Source organism: Mustelus asterias, chromosome 21 (assembly GCF_964213995.1).
Source record: "Mustelus asterias chromosome 21, sMusAst1.hap1.1, whole genome shotgun sequence".
NCBI lineage: Eukaryota > Metazoa > Chordata > Chondrichthyes > Carcharhiniformes > Triakidae > Mustelus > Mustelus asterias.
The window spans coordinates 20,732,165-20,751,412 of NC_135821.1; the positions used below are offsets into that span (position 1 = coordinate 20,732,165).

The 19,248-nt window shown below is 49.0% G+C and overlaps 1 pseudogene; it reads right to left on the reverse strand.

Moving 5' to 3' along the window:
• Window positions 1-279: 279 nt before the first annotated feature.
• Window positions 280-19,248, reverse strand: part of LOC144509523 (X-ray repair cross-complementing protein 5-like) — a 37,391-nt pseudogene continuing 18,422 nt past the window's right edge.

Below are 19,248 nucleotides of genomic sequence, written 5' to 3' on the forward strand. Positions count from 1 at the left end.
TGGAGGGATACAAACGATTGGTCTAGTTGGACCAAGGAGCGGCACAGGCTTGGAGGGCCGAAGGGCCTGTTTCCTGTGCTGTACTGTTCTTTGTTCTTTGATAAACTGCGGTGTTGAGTTAATAGTGCTTGCTTTGTTTAACTCTAAAATACAATAAAGTTTGTTTTTATTTGAAAAAGTTGAAATCTAGTGACGTAGTTCTGTCAGGTAATTATGGTCAGTTAATTCTCTATAAATGTTCCTAACAGGGTTGTAATAAATTACAGCGGCCACTACACTTCACTGACTGTAGTGTTTTACAATGTCCTGAGGAAAGGCGCTGAAGAAATGCAATTCTTTGTTTCTTTTGGCGACCAGCTGGTTCAGTTCTGAGAGAATTGAGCAGAGATTTCCGTGTCCGTGTGGCTCACTTGTATCCCACGCGGAGCATTTACTGACACAACATTTAATTTGCTCCCCTTGCCGCAGTACTCACTGAGCTTCCTCTTCTGTTGGCTCTTTGCACCTGGGTTATAGCCCGGGGGATAAACCAGCTCCAGGAACTCCTCTGCCAGCTGTCCGATTCTCCTGTCCATAACATCATTCTTTGGCACTGTGTGGGGAAAAGACGATTTCCCCTATTACGCTCCTCTATCAAAGTCATTTATTCGCACCTCTCCAGCTTCCTCTCTCCCCCCGCCCCGGCTTCTCCCCCCACGCTCCCTCCAGCCCCCGCGTCCCCACCCCCACCCGCCACGGCTCTCCCTCTCCAACCCCCCTTCTCCACCTCTCTACCTTTCCTCCTCCCCCCCCAGCACCCCATCTCCCCTCTGGCTCCCCCTCTCTCCCCCAGCTCCCCCTCTGCCCCCCAGCTCCCCCTCTCTGCCCCCAGCTCAGAATCACAGAATCCTCCAGTGCAGAAGAGGCCCTTCGGCCCACCAAATCTGCACTGATGCATGAAATGCCCTGACCTGCCCACCTAATCCCATTTACCAGCACTTGGCCCATAGCCTTGAATGTTATGACGTGCCAAGTGCTCATCCAGGTACTTTTTAAAGGATGTGAGGCATCCCGCCTCCACCACCCTCCCAGGCAGCGCATTCCAGACCCTCACCACCCTCTGGGTAAAAACCTTTTTCCTCAAATCCCCCTTAAACCTCCCACCCCTCACTTTTAACTTGTGTCCCCTCGTAACTGACCCTTCAACTCAGGGCAACAGCTGCTCCCTATCCATCCTGTCCATGTCCCTCATAATCTTGAACACCTCGATCAGGTCGCCCCTCAGTCTTCTCCGCTCCAGAGAAAACAACGCAAGCCTATCCAATCTCTCTTCATAACTTAAACACTCCGTCCCAGGCAGCATCCTGGTGAATCTCCTCTCCACCCCCTCCAGTGTGTTCACATCCTTCCTATAATGTGGCGACCAGAACCGCACACAGTGCTCCAGCTGTGGCCTCACCAAAGTTCTATACAACTCCATCATGACCTCTCTGCTTTGTGATCTATACCCCGATTGATAAAGGCGAGTGTGCCATATGCCTTTTTCACCACCCTATTAACCTGCCTTTCCACCTTCAGAGATCTATGGACAAACACGCCAAGGTCCTTTTGTTCTTCGGAACTTCCCAGTGTCAGACATTTCACAGTATACCTCCACCCTCTCCCCACCCCCACTCCCCATCTCCACCCCCACCTCTCCACCCCAATTCTCCCTCCCCCCAGCTCCCCCTCTCCAACCCTAGGTCACCCCCTCTCCCCCCCCTCCCCCCACCCCCAGCTCCCCCTCTCTCCCGCCCCAGCTCCCCCTCTTCCCCCCCCCCAGCTCCCCCCCCAGCTCTCCCCGCCCCAGCTCCCCCTCTCCCCCCCGCCAAGCTCCCCCTCTACCCCCCCCAGCTCCCCCTCTCCTCTCCCCCCCAAGCTAACCCTCTCTTCCCCAGCACCCCCTCTCTCTTCCCTAGCACCCCCTCTCTCTTCCCCAGCACCCCCTCTCTCTCTTCCCCAGCACCCCCTCTCTCTTCCCCAGCACCCCCTCTCTCTTCCCCAGCACCCCCTCTCTCTCTTCCCCAGCACCCCCTCTCTCTTCCCCAGCACCCCCTCTCTCTTCCCCAGCAGCCCCTCTCTCTTCCCCAGCACCCCCTCTCTCTTCCCCAGCACCCCCTCTCTCTTCCCCAGCACCCCCTATCTCTTCCCCAGCACCCCCTCTCTCTTCCCCAGCACCCACTCTCTCTCTTCCCCAGCACCCCCTCTCTCTCTTCCCCAGCACCCACTCTCTCTCTACCCCAGCACCCCCTCTCTCTTCCCCAGCACCCCCTCTCTCTCTTCCCCAGCACCCACCCTCTCTCTTCCCCAGCACCCCCTCTCTCTTCCCCAGCACCCCCTGTCTCTTCCCCCAGCACCCCCTCTCTCTCTTCCCCAGCACCCCCTCTCTCTCGCCCCCACTCCCCTCAGCTGCCCTTCTCCAACACGGTAAGAAGTTTAACAACACCAGGTTAAAGTCCAACAAGTTTATTTGGTAGCAAATGCCACTCGCTTTCGGAGCGCTGCCCCTTCGTCAGCTGGAGCTCAACACCCCCAGCTCCCCCTCCCCGCCAGCTCCCCCTTTCCCTGCCAGCTCCCCCTCTCCCCCCAGCTCCCCCTCTCTCCCCCCTATCTGCTCCTCCCCCCAGCTCTGCCCAGCTCTGCACCGCCGCCCCCCCCACCCGCCCCGCCCCGCCCCGAGCTCCCTCTTATTAACAGTGGAGGAATAATACAGCAGCTGGTCTTTTTCCTTCAGCAAGTTTATTCTACATGCAGCTCAGTACAGATACAAGCTCCTCTGATTCCCCCACAGTATCTGTTCCTGCTGTGTCCATTTATACTCTTTCAGAGGTTGAGTCAATAACCATCGCCTGTCTTCAATAAGGCAATTACTGTAATTGCCACAGTATGCATTTGCTGATACACTGACTCTCCTCTCCGCATCCCCCAGCTCCCCCACCCTAACCCCCCCCCCCACTTTGCCATATTTCTCCCCTCTTCATGCCCCCAGCAACCCCTTTCTGCCCCCCAGGGAGCATTACAACTGGATTCAACAATTACCCAATATTCATACCTGCCCCGGGGCCCTGAATCCAATGGGAAATATTCCCGATATACTGCTCTGTTACAGACTACGTGTGAAAGCTGGGCTTTTTTAGTCTTTACAATCACTATCTTATCATAATCACTATCATTCCTTATCATAATCAAGGACCCCACGCACCTCGGACATTCTCTCTTCCACCTTCTTCTATCGGGAAAAAGTCTGAGGTCACGTACCAACCGACTCAAGAACAGCTTCTTCCCTGCTGCTGTCAGACTTTTGAATGGACCGACCTCGCATTAAGTTGATCTTTCTCTCCACCCTAGCTATGACTGTAACACTACATTCTGCACTCTCTCCTTTCCTTCTCTATGAATGGTATGCTTTGTCTGTATAGTGCGCAAGAAACAATACTTTTCACTGTATGTTAATACATGTGACAATAATAAATCAAATCAAATCAAATTAATTCCTTTTGCTGCTGGGCAGTGGGTACGAGCTGTACAGCAGGATACTCACGTGTCAAATCTTCAACTTCTTCCGGTTCCTTCAAATCGAGGGCCAGTGCCTCCAGATTACGGAAATGCCGCTGAAGAACCGGATTCTCAAAGCTCTCAGGCCTAATCCAGAGGGATAGAAATGGTCACCATTTTATTTTAAGGAGAATTTGCAGAAATTTCCTGTTCATCTGCACAGGGGAAATCATAGAAATCCTACAGTGCAGGAGGAGGCCATTCAGCCCATCGAGTCTGCACCGACAACAATCCCACCCCAGGTCCTATCCCCGTAACCCAATGTATTTACCCCGCTAGTCCCTCTAATCTACACATCTGGGTCACTGAGGGGCAATTTAGCACGGCCAATCCCGCACACCTTTCAGACTGTGGGAGGAACCCGGAGGAAACCCATGCAGACACGGGGAGAACGTGCAGACTCTCCGCACAGACAGTGATCCTCTAATGGCGCAGAAAGTATCGCTGGAACCTCTGACTGACCTGTATTTAAACCGGAGCTTCTGCACCACTGATTTCATCTTCTCGATCTGATCCTCGCTGGCCACTCGCTTCTCCGTAAAGCCGATCTTCCTGACATCGTCGGCGTAAGGCAAATAAATCAGGTGGAATCCTGATGGGAAAACAATACTTTTTGTTTTGTTTGTACCAGGAATCGGTGAGCATTTCACACGCCCACTCTGCCCGACTCAGGAGTTGCGTTTGATGGGATGACCTGGGATGAACATTCGCGTTTTTGCAGAAATCAGGTCAAAGCTACGACTAGTAAAGTTTTAAAGTTTAAAGTTTCAAAGTTTATTTTATTAGTGTCACAAGTAGGTTTACATTAACACTGCAATGAAGTTACTGTGAAAATCCCCTAGTCGCCACACTCCTGTTCGGGTACACTGAGGGAGAATTTAGCACGGCCAATCCACCCTAACCCGCACGTCTTTCAGACTGTGGGAGGAAACCGGAGCACCCGGAGGAAACCCACGCAGACACGGGGAGAACGTGCAGACTCCGCACAGACAGTGACCCAAGCTGGAAATTGACCCAGGTCCCTGGGTGCGTGTGTGAGTGGGGATTGCAGCTCTGTGGGGTGTTTGGATTCTTCGCGTACTTTAATGCTTTTCAGACGTGACAGAAAACTGCGGTCCCCACATCCCTCGGAGATGGATGTTAACGACCCTGTTTTGAAGAGCAGCAGGGGAGTTTTCCCTGGTGTCTCGGCCAGTATTCATCCCTCAATCAACATCGCTTAAAAAACTCTGCCTATCGTCAGGTTACTGTTCCCAGGGAGGAAACCACAAGTGAAGACCCACGTCTAAAATCACTGCACTGCCAATGTAATGCAGGACTACAGCGATGGTAAATGATTCATTGAATGACACTGCATAGAAGCCATTCAGCCCATCATGGCTATACTGGCTCTTTGAAAGAGCTTATCCAATGCGTCTCAAGAGCCTTCTCTTTCCCCCAGCCCTGCAATCTTTTCTCCTTTATAGATTGGATCAATTTCCTCTCAGCAGTTATTATGTAATCTTCAATTTTCATCCACCCACTGTAACATGTATCCGCTGTAACTCTGAACTATAGAAATCTGAAGTTAGTTCATCTGAGTCCAAGCCCAGGCTGTGGTGCTATCTTTCTCTTACGTTGATCTTTCTCTACACCCCGAGCTGTGACTGTAACACTACATTCTGCACTCTCTCCTTTCCTTCTCTATGAACGGTATGTTTTGTCTGTATAGCGCGCAAGAAACAATACTTTTTACTGTATACTAATAAACGTGACAATAATAAATCAAATCAAATATCTGGTTTCAGTTCCTCTCTGCATTGGAGCTGCACACAATCAGCCAGGCTCCACTGTGTGTATATATGTGTGTGTACGTGCGGTGTGCGCGTACGTGTGTTGCGCGCGTGTACGTGTGGTGCGCTTGCACGTGTGGTGTGCGCGCGCACGTGTGGTGTGCGCACACGTGTGGTGCGCGCGTACGTGTGGTGTGCGCACATGTGTGGTGTGCGCTTGTACGTGTGGTTTGCGCTTGTACGTGTGGTGCGCGCTTGTACGTGTGGTGCGCGCTTGTACGTGTGGTGTGCGCGCATACGTGTGGTGTGCACGTACGTGTGGTGCGCGTGTATGTGTGGTGCGTGTGCGTACGTGTGGTCGTGCGTGTACGTGTGGTGCGTGCATGTACGTGTGGTGCGTGCATGTACGTGTGGTGCGTGCATACGTATGGTGCGCGTATACGTGTGGTGCGTGTGTACGTGTGGTGTGTGCGTGTGTGTGTGGTGCGCGTGTACATGTGCTGTGTGCGTGTACGTGTGGTGTGTGTGTGTACGTGTGGTGCACGCGTACGTGTGGTGTGTGCGTGTACGTGTGGTGTGTGCGTGTACGTGTGGTGTGTGTGTACGTGTGGTGCACGCGTACGTGTGGTGTGCGCGTATGTGGTGCGCGCTTGTACGTGTGGTGCGTGCTTGTACGTGTGGTGTGCGCACGTACGTGTGGTGCGCGCGCGTACATGTGGTGTGCGCGCGTACGTGTGGTGTGCGCGCGTACGTGTGGTGTGCGCGCGTATGTGTGGTGTGTGCGTGTACGTGTGGTGCGTGTGTATACGTGTGGTGCGTGCGTGTACGTGTGGTGTGTCTGTGTACATGTGGTGCGTGTGTGTATCTGAGATGTGTGTAAATGTGTGCTATGTGTGTACGTGTGGTGTGTGTACGTGTGGTGTGTGAACATGTGATGTGTGTACATGTGATGTGTGTACGTGTGGTGTCTGTACGTGTGGTGTGTGTACAAGTGATGTGTGTACATGTGATGTGTGTACGTGTGGTGTGTGTACGTGTGGTGTGTATACGTGTGGTGTGTGTACATGAGATGTGTGTACATGATGTGTGTACGTGTGGTGTGTGTACATGTGATGTGTGTACATGTGATGTGTGTACGTGTGATGTACGTACGTGTGGTGTGTATACGTGTGGTGTGTATACGTGTGGTGTGTATATGTGTGGTGTGTATATGTGTGGTATGTGGTGTGTGTGTGGGGAAGGTGAGTGGGGGTAGGATAGGCAACAGCTACGATGCCCTCCATAGACAAATAGTGTGTGAATAATTATCATATGTGGTCAGGCAGAAAAGGTGCCGGGGATTCTGTGGCACTGGTGTGACCATAACTCAGTCAGAAAGGAGAGACAAATCAAGTGTACTCACCCAGTCAGTGAGCGATCCGAGAGAGACAGTGTCACTGACCTGGAGGGATGGTCTGCACTTTCTGATCATCCAGCGCCTCCTCCTGTGGGACCAACGCCACAAATCGGGGTGGGGTGTTCCTCCGGGGAGTGTAGCGGCAAACAGCATACACGTCCTTCTCCAGGCACTTGGTGAGCAGTGCGCTGAATAAAGTGGTGCTTCCTGTTGGGAATGTGAAACATAAACACAGCTCAGAACAATAAGCACCTGGCACCAGGGCTGGCCCAAAGGCTGCTGGAAAGGACCAGGGGGGCTGACCTCTCTGAGCTGCTTAGCAAGCGGCGACGATAAAGTCAAATTGTTACTTCATCCCCTATAACACGATAGAATTCTTCATCAAGGTGGACAGTGAGGGAGTTGATTTTGAGACTAGGGTCCTGAATCTTAATAAAGGAAACTACGATGAATATGAGGCACAAGTTGGCTTTGATAGATTGGGAAATGTTATTTAAGGGGACGATGGTGGATCGGCAACGGCAAACATTCAAAGAATGATTATTTAATCCAGTCTGGCACAAAAATAAAACTGGAAAGGTGGCCAAACCAAGGCTTACAAGGGAAATTAGAGATAGTTAAAGGTCCAAGGGAGAGGCATACAAATGATCCAGAAAAACTGTAGACCTGAGGATTGGGACAGTTTATAATTCAGCAAAGGGACTAATTAATAAGGGGAAAATGGAGTACGGGAGTAAGCTCGTGGGAAACATAAACATTGACCGTAAAAGTTTAGAAACATAGAATCCTACAGTACAGAAAGAGGCCATTCGGCCCATCGAGTCTGCACCGACCACAATCCCACCCAGGCCCTACCCCCATATCCCTACATATATACCCACTTATCCCTCTAACCGACACATCTCACGACACTAAGGGGCAATTTTTAGCATGGCCAATCAACCTAACCGGCACATCTTTGGACTGTGGGAGGAAACCGGAGCACCCGGAGGAAACCCACGCAGACACGAGGAGAATGTGCAGACTCCACACAGACAGTGACCCAAGCCGGGAATCGAATCCAGGCCCCTGGAGCTATGAAGCAGCAGTGTTAACCACTGTGCTACCGTGCCATCCAACTTCTATTAGGTGTGTGAGGTGAAAAAGATTGTTAACGACAAACTAGGTCCTTTACAGTCAGAAACAGGGGAATTTATAATGGGGAACAAAGAAATGGCTGACCAACTAAATACATACTCTGGTTCTGTCTTCACAAAGGAGGACACAAATAACGTACCAGAAAAGTTGGGGAACACAGGGTCTAGGGAGAGGGAGGAACTGAAGGAAATTAATATTAGTAGAGAAATGGTTTGGGGAAATTGAGATTGAAGGCTGATAAATCCCCAGGGCCCGATAATCTACACCCCGGAGTACTTAAGGAAATGGTCTGAGAAATAGTGGGTATATTGGTATTCATCTTCCAAGGTTCTATAGCCTTTGGGACAGTTCCTATGGATTGGAGGGTAGCTAATGTAACCCCACTATTTAAAAAGGGAGGCAGAGAGAGAACAGGGAATTATAGACCAGTCAGCCTGACGTCGGTAGTGGGGGAGGATTTAATAGCAGAGCACTTGGTAAACAGCGGCTGGACAGGACAGAGTCAGATGGATTTACACGAGGGGAATCATGCTTGACAAATCTACTGGAATTCTTCAAGGATGTAACTAGTAGAGTTGATGAGGGGCAGCCAGTGGATGTGGTTTATTTGGACTTTCAGATAAGGTCCCACATAAGAGATCAGTGTGTGAAATTAAAGTGCATGGGATTGGGTAGTGTATTGAGATGGATAGAAAACTGGTTGGCAGGCAGGAAACAAAGAGTAGGAAATAAACAGGTATTTTTCCAAATGGCAGGCAGTGATTAGTGGGGTACCGCTGGGATCAGTGCTGGGGCCCCAGCTATTCACTACATATAAATTAATGATTTAGACGAGGGAACTAAATGTAATATCTCCAAATCTGCAGGTGACACAAAGCTGGGTGAGCTGTGAGGAAGATGGAGAGATGCTTCAGTGTGATGTGGACAAGTTGAGTGAGTGGGCAAATGAACAGCAGATGCAGTATAATTTGGAGAAATGTGAGATTATTCACTTTGGTAGCAAAAACGGAAGGCAGATTACTCTCTGAAAGGCCATAAATTAGGAGAAAGGAATGTGAAATGAGACCTGGGTGTCCTCATGCACCAGTCGCTGAAGTGAAGCATTCAGGTGCAGCAGGCGGTGAAAAAGGCAAATGGAATGTTGGCCTTCATAGCGAGAGGATTTGAGTACGGGGCAGGGGTGTCTGGTTGCATATATATGGGGCCTTGGTGGGACCACACCTGGAATATTGTGTGCAGCTTTTGTCTCCTTTTCTGAGGAAGGACGTTCTTGCTGTAGAGCGGAGGTTTACCAGGCTGATTCCTTGGATGGCGGGACTGACTCCCAAGGTGAGATTGAGTCGGTTAGGATTATATTCACCAGAGTTCAGAAGAATGAGGGGGGGGAATCTCATAGAAACCCGTGTCTACGTGGGTTTCCTCCGGGTGCTCCGGTTTCCTCCCATAATCTGAAAGACGTGCTGGTTAGGTGCATTGGCCATGCTAAATTCTCCCTCGGTGTACCCAAACAGGCGCCAGAGTGTGGCAACTCAGGGATTTTCACAGTAACTTCATTGCAGTGTTAATGTAATTGTGACACAAATAAATAAACTTGAATTTCTAACAAGACGAGACAATGTAGATGCAGGAAGGATGTTCCCCAATGGCGGGGGGTTGGGGCGGCGTACAGAACCAGGGATCACAATTTAAGAATACAGGCTAAACCATTTAGGACAGAGATGAGGAAAAATGTCTTCACCCAGAGGGTGGTGAATATGTGGAATTTGCTACCACAGAAAGTAATTGAGGCCAAAATATTGAATGTATTCAAGAAGCAGTTAGATATAGCACTTGGTTGGGGCGAAGAGGATCAAAAGATATGGGGGGGAAGATGGGAACAGAATATCGAGTTGGATGATCAGCCATGATCATAATGAATGATGGAGCAGACTCGAAGGGCTGAATGGCCTCCTCCTGCTCCTATTTTCTATGTTTCTAACCAGGGTAATAGGATTCAGCACCTGACTCCTCGATTCAAAGTGTGAGAAATCTTTGGCGTGATCTATGATCCAGAGCAGTGGAGAGAACACATTAACGCATTCAGTATGTAACCGCATGCTGTAATGAGAGGAAGTGGACCAGGTACAATGAGCTCAAATTCATCTTCTCATCTCTTAAGATATAATAATGCTCAGGTAGCATCAAACAATCAGTGATACAGCTCCCAAGGATAGGGGATACTCTTCAGGGTATTCTAGGATAGTTATATTCTATGCAGGGTTTTCTAGCGTAATTATATTCTATACAGGGTATTCTAGGGTAGGGGGATTCTAGAGGAGGGGTATTCTATCCGATAACATATTTGCATCTGCTCGATATTACGGCTGCATTGTAAATATATAAAATGTCACTCTCTCTCTCTCCAGTAGGATTCCTTCATGCTGGAACATTAGCTCCTAACGTTTTAACACTTCTCGCTGCCACTGCAGGGTTTCCCATCATTATCTGCATGAATCTGTCTTGTGAACCATCAGCTAACTGAGGAGAAGGGGGATGAAGTTTGGACCCTGTGCTCTATAAATACCCTGGGTAGAGCCATGCCCACTTGGCCAAAGGGCAGCAGTAACAGCGGCTGAGGGTTACCTGTTATCAGCGTCTCATCTGGGTAAATGAACTGTGGGGATCTGATGTGGTGGTGCTTCGTTAGGAGTGACAATGGCTTGAAACCAATGAGAACCAAGCCTGGGCCATCAAATCTCTTCAATTCCTCGGTTTCCTCTTTCTCCAGAACAATCTGCCTCTGTCCATAAACCTGGGAACCAAAAAGAACAAGAACAGGCTTAAATTATATGAAAGAGCAACATATTTCGAGGTACTCGCCCGCTGACCCTCCCAAAGCCTGTCCACCATCTACAAGGCACAAGTCAGGAGTGATGGAGTACTCTCCACTTGCAGCTCCAGCAACACTCATGAAGCTTGACACCATCCAGGACAAAACAACCGCTTGACTGGCACTCCACCTACAAGCATTCACTTCCTCCACCACGGACACATTGGCAGCCGTGTGTACCATCGATAAGATGCACTGCAGGAACTGACCAAGATTCCTTCAATAGCTCCTTCCAAACCCACAACTACTTCCAACTAGAGGGGCCAGGGCAGCAGATACCTGGGAAGACCATCACCTACAAGTTCCCCTCCAAGCCACTCACTATCCTGACTTGGAAATATATTGGCTGTTCCTTCACTGTCGCTGGGTCAAAATCCCTGAACTCCCTCCCTAACAGCACAGTGGGTGTACCTACACCACATGCACTGTCGCGTTTCAAGAAGGAAGCTCACCACCACCTTCTCAAGGGCAACTAGGGATGGGCAATCATAGAATCCCTGCAGTGCAGGAGGAGGCCATTCAGCCCATTGAGTTTGTACCGACCACAATCCCACCCAGCCCCTATCCCTGTAGTCCCATGTATCTATCCTGATAGTGCCCCTGACACTAAGGAGCAATTTATCATGGCCAATCAACCTAACCCGCACATCTTTGGAGTGTGGGAGGAAACCGGAGCACCCGGAGGAAACCCACGCAGACACCGGGAGAACGTGCAGACTCCACACAGACAGTGACCCAAGCCGGGAATCAAACCCGGGTCCCTGGCGCTGTGAGGCACCAGTGCTAACCTCCGTGCCGCCCTAACGGTCCTCTTCTGGATTAGGTCACACTGTGTGATATGAGCGATCACCGTCATGAGTAACACAGCCTCTGTGTTATTTTGTTAAATAACACAGAGGCTCAAGCACGCTCTGTTCATTAGGCTGGACATATTTTGTGGAATAATCCATCAATATAGATGGTCATGTAACCACATCAAGCAGATAAACTCAATGAAGCGAAAGCAAAATACTATGGACGCTGGAAATCTGAAATAAAAACAGAGAATGCTGGAAAAGCTCAGCAGGTGCACGGAGAGAGAAGCAGAGTTAACATTTCGGGTCCGTATGCCTCTTCTTCAAAGAGCTAATCCAGTGAAGGTGTGACTGAAAAATGGAAAGTTAATCTCGGTATAAAAAGAGCAAAGGGATGGAAGCCTCTTCCCACTGGCTGTCTGGATTACGATGGTACAAAATATTCAGGACATTGGAAGAAGGGTGATGCGTATCCCAGAAACGGGGCGGCACGGTGACACAGTGGTTAGCACTGCTGCTTCACAGCGCCAGGGACCCGAGTTCGATTCCCGGCTTGGGTCACTGTCTGTGTGGAGTCAGCACGTTCTCCCCCGTGTCTGCGTGGGTTTCCTCCGGGTGTTCCTGTTTCCTTGCACAGTCCGAATGACGTGCTGGTTAGGGTGCATTGGCCGTGCTAAATTCTCCCTAAGTGTTACCCGAACAGGCGCCGGAGTGTGGCGACTAGGGGATTTTCACAGTAACTTCACTGCAGTGTTAATGTAAGCCTTACTTGTGACACTAATAAATAAACTTTTAACTTTAAACAGGTAACCAGTTAAAGACAGAGCAGAAAATAAAAATGATACCTCGTACTGATCCTTATTTTAAAATAAAAAAGCAAGTTACAGGGAGGGAATCAGTTTGTGGAAGAAAGGGATGGAGAGAGTCAAATGTAAGTAGAAAGATTCCTACATTACAGCAGTGGCTAAACTTCGAAACCAATGCTGAACAAGGAGACAGGTTGTCGAAGTTTTTTGTCTTGCACTCATCAGGACAAACCCCAGAAGGTCAAATTTCAAACAATTGTGACAATTTATACCACAGGAGAAAAGGGTGTTGATTGGTTGACAAGTCGACTCTGATTGGCCGAGGTCTTGCCATGGAGAAAGCAATGGGGAGCTATAGGCTCCTCAAGCTGCCAGATAATTCAAAACAGGTGCAAGGCTTGGGCATATTCCTTTTGTCTGCAGGAAAGTTCAGAAGTACTTCATTGGCTGTGAAGTGCTTTGGGCCATCTTGAAGTTGTGGAAGGCGCTATTTTAATTAATACAAGTTCTTTTTCTCTTTATTTACTCATCTCATTACCATTCTATCTTTGCCTTGCACCATTATCTCTTCTGTTATTTAATCTCTGCTGCCTCCCCTTTCACTCTTTCCAGCCCTCCATGCATACCTTCCTTCTGTACCTGTTTGAACCCTGCGGCATGTCTAACGTGGGCTAGTTGTAAAGAAAAGTCATCGACCTAAAACATTAACTCTTGTTTCTCTCTGTACAGTACGCACAAGGGATACAATAACAGGGGAGTTCTGTTACTGGATGAGTAATTCAGAGGTTTTGACTAATGATAGAATCATTAGAATACCTACAGTGCAGAAGGAGGCCGTTCAGCCCATCAAGTCTGCACCGACCACAATCCCACCCAGGCCCTGTCCTCATAAACCTATGCATCTACCCGAGCTAGTCCCCCTGATACTAAAGGGGCAATTTAGCATGGCCAATCCACCTAAACCGCACATCTTTGGACTGTGGCAGGAAACCGGAGCACCCGGAGGAAACCCACGCAGACACGGGGAGAACGTGGAAACTCCAGATAGACAGTGACCCAAACCAGGAATCGAACCCGGGTCCCTGGCGCTGTGAGTCAGCAGTGCTAACCTACTGTGCCACCGTGCCGTCGATCTAGAGGCACGAGTTCAAACCACACCACAGCAACTGGGGGAGAAAAAGAGAAGATGCTGGAAAATCTCAGCAGGTTTGGCAGCATCTGTGAATAGAGAAAAGAGCCAATGTTTCGAGTCTGGATGACCCTTCGCCAGAGCTGTATAATAAAGGGGAAATTAGTCTGTGATCATGAAATTACCCGATTGTTGTAAAAACCCATCTGGTTCATTAATGCTCTTTAGAGAAGGAAATCTGCCGTCCTTACCCGGTCTGGCCTGTCTGAGGATCCAGAACCGCATGGCTGACTCTCAACTACCCTCTGATTGACTTAGAAAGCCACTCAGTTGTGTCAAAAGTCATGATGAAACTGCACTGTGGATGTGCCTTCACACCGCAGAGTGCAGCAGTTTTAGAAAACGCCTCATCATCGCCTTCTCGAGGGCAATTAGGGATGCACAATAACTCACATCTCGTTCATGAATTAAGAAACAGCATTTTCTGTTTGTATTTCAGATTACCAGCATCCGCAGTGTTTTGCCTTTGGTCAGGCAGGAGTTGACGTTTTAATTCAGCACGGTATAGGTTCACCGTCCTTTACCTGGGCCTTCTTGGTGTCGCTGGGCAGGAGCAGACTGCCCGTCTCCCCGTTAAACTAGCGGGTTTTGGTTTTGACGGGCTTGTTGCTTTCTCGGTACAGGCGGATGGCACTGGGTTTCCTGGCACTCCGCACGAGATTGTAAACTCCGACTGAAAGTTCCACGCCTTCTCCCAGCTTCAGGTTCAGCCTGGCCAAAACAAAACACAAAAAAAACAGGACATCAAATACAAGCGGCACCGGAACAGAGAGTTTAACAGGGGCTGAAACTCAAAGACATTCTGATGCACATTAAGCGGTTGAAGAAGGCGGCAGTTTAGGGATGGGGGGCGGTGGGGTTTAAGCCAAGGTCCTGACGACTTGGTCAGTTGGATGTAAAAGATCCCACAGCACCACATGGAGGATGGCACGGTGGCACAGTGGTTAGCACTGCTGCTTCACAGCGCCAGGGACCCGGGTTCGATTCCCGGCTCGGGTCACTGTGTGGTGTTTACACATTCTCCCCGTGTCTGCGTGGGTTTCCTCCGGGTGCTCCAGTTTCCTCCCACATTCTGAAAGATGTGCTGGTTAGGGTGCATTGACCCGAACAGGCGCCGGACTGTGGCAAATAGGGGAATTTCACAGTAACTTCATTGCAGTGTGAATGTAAGCCTTACTTGTGACTAATAAATAAACTTTACTTTGGAGAGCAGGGAAGCTCTGTCCTGTCAAATTAACCTCCAAAAAACAGATCTGGTCATTATCTCACTGTTCAAGTGTGTGTGGAAAATAGTTGCTATGTTTACCAATGTTTGTGAGGAGGATTGTCAGAGGATGCAGCAGGATATCGATAGACTGGATAGACTTGGGCGGAGAAATGGCAGATGGAATTTAATCCAGACAAATGCGCCTCTGTTTTCTCAGAAGACTAAGGAAATTTGGCATGTCCACTATGACTCTCACCAACTTCTACAGATGCACCATAGAAAGCATTCTTTCTGGTTGTATCACAGCTTGGTATGGCTCCTGCTCTGCCCAAGACCGCAATAAACTACAAAAGGTTGTGAATGTAGCCCAATCCATCACGTAAACCAGTCTCCCATCCATTGACTCTGTCTACACTTCCCGCTGCCTCAGCAAAGCAGCCAGCATAATTAAGGACCCCACACAGCCCGGACATTCTCTCTTCCACCAAAAGATACGGTCACGTACCAACTGACTCGAGAACAGCTTCTTCCCTGCTGCCATCAGACTTTTGAATGGACCTACCTTGCATTAAGTTGATATTTCTCTACATCCTAGCTATGGCTGAAACATTTTTCACTCTCTCCTTTCCTTCTCTATGAATGGTATGCGTTGTCGGTATAGTGCGCAAGAAACAATACTTTTCACTGTATACCAATACATGTGACAATAATAAATCAAATCAAATCAAAGATGATGCATTTTGAAAGGTCCAATGCAGTACGGAAATACACAGGAAATGGCAGGACCCTTAGAAGCATTAACATACAGAGGGATCTGGGCGTACAGGTCCACAGTTCCCTGAAAGTGGCAACACAAGTGGATAAGGTGGTCAAGATGGCGTATGGCATGCTTGCCTTCATCGGTTGGGCCATAGGGTGCAAAATTTGGCAGGTCAAGTTGCAGCTGTCTCGAGCTTTAGTTAGGGCATGTTTGGAATATTGCATACAGTTCTGGTCGCCACATTAAAAGTTTACCAGGATGTTACCTGGTTTGGAGGGTATTAGCTATGAGAAGAGATTGGACAAACTTGATTTGTTTTCATTTGAACGTCAGAGGCTGAGGGGCGACCTGAGAGAAGTCTACAAGATTATGAGAGGCGTGGATAGAATGGATAGTCAGAGTCTTTTTCCCAGGGTAGAAATGCCAATTACTAGGGGACAGAGGTTTAAGGCAAAAAGGGGGAAAGTTTAAAGGAGATGTGAGAGGCAGGTTTTTTTACACAGAGGGTGGTAAGTGCCTGAGACGCGCTGCCAGAGGAGGTGGTAGAAGCAGACACAATAGCAACATTTAAGAGGCATCTGGATAGATACATGAAAAGGCTGGGAATGGAGGAATTTGCTATGTAGAGACGACAGGTCTTTAGTTTAGAAAGGCGTCCTGTGTCGACGCAGGCTTGGAGGGCTGAAGGGCCTGTTCCTGTGCTGTACTATATTCTTTGTATGGCCGATTCCTGTCAAAGTAACATGATGCACGGTAGCACAGTGGTTAGCACTGCTGCTTCACAGCTCCAGGGTCCTGGGTTCGATTCCCGGCTCGGGTCACTGTCTGTGTGGAGTTTGCACGTTCTCCTCGTGTCTGCGTGGGTTTCCCCCGGGTGCTCCGGTTTCCTCCCACAGTCCAAAGATGTGCGGGTTAGGTTGATTGGCCAGGTTAAAAATTGCCCCTTAGAGTCCTGAGATGCGTAGGTTAGAGGGATTAGCGGGTAAATATGTAGGGGTAGGGCCTGGGTGGGATTGTGGTCGGTGCAGACTCGATGGGCCGAATGGCCTCCTTCTGCACTGTAGGGTTTCTATGATTTCTATGATGCACTTTATGATGTTTCAACATAAGAGACGCAGCAGAGAAACAGGCCATTCAGCCCAACAGCTGCATGCCAGTATTTCCGCTTCCCATGAACTTTCTCCCTCCCCTCTCCCTTTTAGCGTTATCAGCGTAACCGGCCAATGATTTTCTCTCTCATGCTCATTCAGCTTCTCCCTAAATGCAGCTACACCATTCATTACAACCCTGTGGTAGCCAAGTTCCACATTCCCATCACTCTCTGGGTAAAGAAATTTCTCCTGCATTCCTGGCCTGGTCACTACCTGGTGTTGACAGTTTCTGGTTTCGCTCTTCCCTGCGAGTGGAAACATGCCCTGAGTGCCTAATCTATGAAGATCGTCCGTACATTTGAGCAGATTGTGTGCATGAACACGGACGTTCTGTCTGCCAAGGTCCGAAGGGAGTACATTAGAAGCTCTCCGAGGACCCAGGAGACACGGTGCTACTCTGAGTGACTGCTGACCTGGTGACGGTCCTCTTCTTGTAGTCCTTGGCCCACACTTTCCGAAGCAGATCGTCCAACCTGGCTGACCCCTCGCCTTGCACAGCTGCATCCCCATCCTCTGATACACTGACAATGTCGCAGTAAAAGAGAGACATGTCAAACCCACCAGGCTTCTTCAGATGCATCAGGTCAAGGATGATCCCTGTACACAGACAAGGGCAGAGACAAAGACACGACATTCACAGCATAGCAGCAAAAGGCAAAGCTTCTGTTATTATTGCTCGCGAGATGATGGGCGGGATTTTCCAGCCACGCTCACCCCCAAGGGTCCATGTCCCGCTCGCTACGATTCCCGTGGTGGGCGGGACGGGAAAATTCCGCCCAGTCTTTTGACAAAAATGATCGGCAATTTTCCCTGCAACGTTTCTCAGATTCTTTAAGTTGGAGCTGGACCCAGTTCTTGACGAGGGTAAATATTGTGAAGTACAGAAAATCAGATTTGATCTGTGATCTCCTAGACTGGTTTTGGTTGCCTGACGGGTTTGACTTTGGGCCTGTTTATTTGCCTTGATTAGCAGACTATGTCGGTGACTGTGGGGGAAGCGGGGAGTGGAGGGATAGAATGAGGAAAGAGAGGAAGAAGTGTTTAGTTCCGGTCTTCGTACCATCACGTCACAGGGCAGGCTGGCGTGGACTGCAGGTCTTACCCTTCCCTTTAGTTACCCTTTCCCTTTAGATGCTGGCTGGCAGGACACCAACCCATGTTGGGAAACAGCCTTCTGGCCATCCCTACAGAACCACGCTTCAGGTGACAATCAGGACAGTGGAAGCAGTGAAGGGATTGTTCGATGAAGCTCCAATGCACAGTACAACACTGGTCTGGCCACTACACTGTCTAACCCTGCTTCAACACGACTGAATAGTTTGAAAGGGAGAAGAGTGGGCCTAAGGCTAGTATTTTAAACTTAAATAAAGGCAACTATGTGGGCATGAAAGTTGTGCTAGCTAAGTGAACTGGGAGATTAGGCTAGGGGACAGATCAATAGACAAGCAGTGGCAGACATTTAAGGGGCTATTTCAGAATATTCTGAATAAGCAAATTTCTACTATTAAAAAGATTTGGAGGGGGAGGACCCACTTCTGTGGTTAACTAAAGAAGTTAAGGAAACTGTCAAACTTAAGCATCTGACTGCAGGCCAGATCATTGGTTAGAATGTGAAGAACAGCAGAGAATGACCAAAGGTTAATCAGGAGAAAGAAATTAGAGTATGAGAGGAAGATGGCTAGAAATGTGAAAACTTATAGCATGTGTTTCTACAGGTGTTTAAACAGGAAAATAGCAAGTTAAGTGGGCCCTCTAGAGAGTGAGAATGAACCATAGAATCCCTACAGTGCATAAGGAGACCATTCAGCCCATTGAGTCTGCACCAGCTCTCCGAAAAAACATCTTACTCAGATCCACCCAATCGATTTATCCCTGTAACCCCATGCATTGACCATGGCTAATCCACCTAACCTACAGTATCAGGAGAATTAGCTGGGTAAATACATAAGGTTATGGGGATAGGGCCTGGGTGGGATTGTCAGTGAAGACTCAATGGGCCGAATGGTCTCCTCCTGCACTATAGGGATTCTATGATTCTACACATTTTTGGACACTAAGGGGCAATTTAGCATGGCCAATCCATCTAACCTGCACATCTTTGGACTGTGGGAGGAAACCGGAGCACCCGAAGGAAACGCACGCAGACACGAGGAGAACGTGCAAACTCCACACAGGCTGTCACCCAAGCCGGGAATCAAACCGGGTCTCTGGTGCTGTGAGGCAGCAGTGCTAACCACTGTGCCACCACGTCGCCCAATGGGTAGACAATAGTAGATAATAGGAAGATGGCCAACAAAATGAACACATATTTGGATTTCGTCTTCACTGGAGAGGATACATAAACATTCCAGAAATATCTGTAAATCTGGAGGTGGAAAGGGGAGAGGAACTTGGTGAAATTACAATCATTAGAGAAGTGGTTTGAGCAAACTGATGGAGCTAAGGCTGGCAAGTCTCCGGGTCCTGATAGACTTCATCCTAGGGTCTTGAACAAATGAGGTGGTAGATAAATTGGTGTTAATTTTGCAAAATTCTCTAGATTCTGGAAAGTTTCCATCAAATTGGAAAGTGGCAAATATAACCCCTCTATTCAA